Below are 4,690 nucleotides of genomic sequence, written 5' to 3'. Positions count from 1 at the left end.
AACGTACAACTTGGACAAGGAACCAGCATCACAAGAAAGAAGTAACAAAATGATAACAACTCAAAAATTAACATGGTCCACATACAATAAAAAAGTCTGCCAGTGAGAACTAAATTAACACATTACAAAGCGGTGGTTCCCAGAGGTGACATACGGAACTGACATTCTTTTCAAATTCACTCCGATAAACAGAACCGAAAAATCCTAAAAGTAGTGAGACGAATAGCTAGAACATGCCTAAATAAGAAATGTCCAAGAGATGGACAACGACGAATAGTGTCAATTGAAGAGGTGTACGCTGAACTGAGCTCATAACAGATACTACGTGGAAAAAAAAAGCGTCGATTTTTTTGGTTCCATTCTGAATACACCGACAAACATTACCAAGAATAAATATGCAAACAAAAAGAAATGGCTCTGAACAGTATGGGACTTAACTTCTGTGGTCATCAGTCCCCTAGAACTTGGAACTAATTAAACCTAACTAACCTAAGGAGATCACACACATCCATGCCCGAGGCAGGATTCGAATCTGCGACCGTAGTGGTCGCGCGGTTCGAGAGTGTTGTGTCTAGAACCGCTCGGCCACTCCGGCCGGCTAAATATGCAAACATAAAAAAAATTTTGCATCACCTCGGTTCACCGCTACGGTTGCAGGTTCGGATCCTGCCTCCGGCACGGATGTGTGTGATGTCCTTAGGTTAGTTAGGTTTAAGTAATTCTAAGTTCTAGGGGACTGATGACCTCAGAAGTTAAGTCCCATAGTGTTCAGAGCCATTTGAACCATTTCACCTTGGTTCCCAGAACTACTGAAGGTAGACTTTGACTGTGGATATTGTATCACAGCCACAGTACCTTTGACTCTTCAGAGATGTCACTAAACCCACCAAAAGATGTAAACAACTATACGGCCTGTTAGACGGAGGCGTCCGACAGCCAATGAGTTCCAGTCATTCCACCAGGAAGGAGGTACGCGTCTCGCATTGTCTGTAGTTCAACCATTCCTTCACGATCAATACCGCGGTTCGATTGCGTCCGCATTGTTACTTTGTGCCAGAAAGGGCTCTCGACAAGGGAAGTGTCCAGGCGTCTCGGAATGAACCAAAGCAATGTTTTTCGGACATGGAGGAGACACAGAGAGACAGGAACACGCCTCGCTCAGGCCACCCAAGGGCTACTACTGCAGTGGATGACCGCTACCTACTGATTATGACTCGGAGGAACCCTGACAGGAAGGCCACCATGTTGAATAACTCTTTAAGGTGCAGCTACAGGACGACCTGTTACGACTCAAACTGTGCGCAAAAGGCTACATGATGCTTAACTTCACTCCATGTCGAGGTAGATCTTTACAACCATGACACCATGTATCACGGTACAGATGGTCCCAACAACATGGCGAATGGACCGCTCAGGATGGCATTGCGTTCGCTTCGCCGATGAGTGTCGTATATGCCTCGAACCGGGCAATCGTCGGAGACGTGTTTGGAGGCAAACCGGTCAGGCTGAACGCCTCAGACACACTGCCCAGCGAGTGCAGCAAGGTGGAGGTTCCCAAATGTTTTGGGGTGGTATTATGAGGGGCAGACGTACTCCGCTGGCGGTCATGGAAGGCGCCTTAACGGCTGTATGTGAATGTCATCCTCCAACCATATCGGCAGCATATTGGCGAGGCATTCGTCTTCATGGACGGTAATTCGCGTGCCCATATTTCACCGATTTCCTTCGGTATAACGACATCGCTCGACCAGAGAGGCCAGAATGTTCTACAGACATGACCCATATCGAACATGCCTGGGACAGGTTGGAAAGTAATGTTTATGGACGACTTGACCCATCAACCACAATGAGGGATCCACGCCGAGTCGCCGTTAAGGAGTGGTAATATCTGGACCAACAGTGGCTTCATGAACTTGCGGATAGTATGCCACGACGAATACAGGCATGCATCAATGCAAGAGGACGTGCTACTGGGTACTAGAGGTACCGGTGTGTACAGCAATCTATAACACCACCTCTGAATGTCTTTCTGTATGGTGGTACAACGGGCAACGTACAGTTTCCATGAGCAATAATAAGGGCGGAAATGATGGTTATATTGAAATCTACTCCAGTTTTCTGAAGAAGAAAAATTTGCTAGCATCGAGTATAGATTTGAATGTCAGGAAGTCGTTTCTGAAAGTATTTTTATGGAGTGTAGCCATGTATGGAAGCGAAACGTGGACGATAAATAGTTTAAACAAGAAGAGAATAGAAGCTTTCGAAATGTGGTGCTACAGAAGAATGTTGAAGATTAGATGGGTAGATCGCATGACTAATGAGGACGTATTGAATAGAATTGGGGAGAAGAGAAATTTGTGGCACGACTAGAAGAAGGGGTCGCTTGGTAGGACATATCCTGAGGCATCAAGGGATCACCAGTTTACTATTGGAGGGAAGCGTGCAGGGTAAAAATCGTAGAGGGAGACCAAGAGATGAATACACTAAGCAGATTCAGAAGGATGTAGGTTGCAGTAAGTGCTGGGAGATGAAGAAGCTTCCATTGGATTGAGTAGCATGGAGAGCTGCATCGAAACAGTCTCAGGACTGAAGACCACAACAACAACAACTCCAGTTTTCTGTACAGGTTCCGGAACTCTCAGAACCGAGATGATGAAGAACTTTTTTTGATGTGTATATGTGTGTAGAGAAGCTCTGGAGATGAATAACGAAGTAGGATGGATGAAGCAAATCAGGGAAAATATGAAAGCGTTAGAATCAACCCTGGAAGATTTTCAAAACAAAACAGAAAATTTTAAGAAACTGAAAACATAAAAATAAGGCATATACCAAAGATAGGCAAACGGCAAACAACAAAAACGGTGAAACTTCCTGGCAGATCAAAACAGTGTGCTGGACCGAGACTCGAACTCGTGACCTTTGCCTTTCGCGGGCAAGTGCTCTACCAACTGAGCTACCCAAGCACGACTCGCGCCCCGTCCTCACAGCTTTTCTTCTGTCAGTTTCATATCAGCGCACACTCCGCTGCAGAGTGAAAATCTCATTCTGGAAACATCCCCAGGTTTGGCTAAGGCCGGTATTACACTATCAAATTTCTTTGTCAAAGATTTGATCAAAGATGTTATCAAATATTCCGTCAAATATATTTGACAAAGATATTTGACGTAGCGCTAGAAGGGGTATTACACTGTCATCATACTTTTCGTCAAACTTCAAAATGGCTGACAACAACTTGTTATTAACGGCAGCAGTTGCATGTACCACAATTGCACTGTGTGCATAAGCGGAAGAGAAGCGGGGAAAAAAAAGGAAGCATACCTGGGTGAAGCCGTGAGTTTTACGACGACACGATAAAAGCATTCAACAAAACTTGTTACTTGAGCTTATAGTGGAGGACGTGAAGTCGTACATCAACTACTTAAGAATGGATTAGCATACATTTCTGTATGTGCTGAATGAAGCATATCCTCATATCACAAAGCACAATATTCACTTAAGAACTGCTACATCTGCAGAAGACAGGCTCACTGTAACACTCCGATTCCTTGCTACAGGAGAGGGTTGGGTTAGGTCAGGTTAGGCCAGGTCTCCAATCTTCGTAATCTATTTTTGTATTCAGCGTGCCTCACGTTGTAAAGTGCCTCATCAGCTTCATACATCTCTATTAATTTTGTAGTTGTCGGCACACACCAATTGTATTTACCCGCAATGTTTATAAAAACACTACAGACGACAGAATGTAGCGATGCTAGCGCTGCATATGGTAACATGTCACATTGCAGTGAACAGAAGACAAGCGACTTCTTTGATCAAATCTACAGTGAGTCCCTAGATTTGATCACATATTGGACGACATTTGACAAAGTTCCCTATTACACCATCAAATATCTTTGACAGAGATACTGGACAAAGATATCTGACAAAGAAATTTGATAGTGTAATACCGGCCTAAGCCATGTCTCTGCAATATCCTTTCTTTCAGGAGTGCTAGTTCTGCAAGGTTCGCAGGACAGCTTCTGCAAAGTTTGGAAGGTAGGAGACGAGGTACTGGCAGAAGTAAAGCTGTGAGGACGGGGCGTGAGTCGTGCTCGGGTAGCTCAGTTGGTAGAGCACTTGCCCGGGAAAGGCAAAGGTCCCGAGTTCGAGTCTCTGTCCGGTACGCAGTTTTGATCTCTCAGTAAGTTTCATATCAGCGCACACTCCGCTGCAGAGTGAAAATCTCATTCTGGAAACATCCCCCAGGCTGTGGCGAAGCCATGACTCCGCAATATCCTTTCCTTCAGGAGTGCTAGTTCTGCAAGGTTCGCAGGAGGGCTTCTGCAAAGTTTGGAAGGTAGGAGACGAGGTACTGGCAGAATTAAAGCTGTGAGGACGGGGCGTGAATCGTGCTCGGGTAGCTCAGTTGGTAGAGCACTTGCCCGCGGAAGGCAAAGGTCCCGAGTTCGAGTCTCGGTCCGGCACACAGTTTTGATCTGCCATGAAGTTTCATATCAGCGTACACCCCGCTGCAGAGTGAAAAATCTCATTCTGGAAACAAAAACGGTATTTACAGATGAGGAACGAGAATAAAGATCAGAGCGAATGAAAGAGACTGGCAGTTCAGAGAGAAAACATGTTGAAGAAGATGACCACAAAATGAGTGAAGTGGTCCAGTGAGGGACAGAGATAAAGAGAGACGGGGAGGGAGAAA

General features: G+C 45.3%; 1 non-coding gene across 1 annotated transcript; it reads left to right on the top strand.

The window, feature by feature from the left end:
• Positions 1 to 4,386: 4,386 nt before the first annotated feature.
• Trnap-cgg lies at positions 4,387 to 4,461 on the top strand. Its single transcript has one exon. It is a non-coding gene; the product is annotated as a tRNA-Pro (tRNA).
• Positions 4,462 to 4,690: the final 229 nt, after the last annotated feature.

Source organism: Schistocerca piceifrons, chromosome 9 (genome assembly GCF_021461385.2).
Source record: "Schistocerca piceifrons isolate TAMUIC-IGC-003096 chromosome 9, iqSchPice1.1, whole genome shotgun sequence".
In the NCBI taxonomy this organism is placed as follows: domain Eukaryota; kingdom Metazoa; phylum Arthropoda; class Insecta; order Orthoptera; family Acrididae; genus Schistocerca; species Schistocerca piceifrons.
The sequence above is the reverse complement of the archived record's forward strand: the minus strand, read 5'-3'. Positions and strand labels throughout refer to the sequence as shown.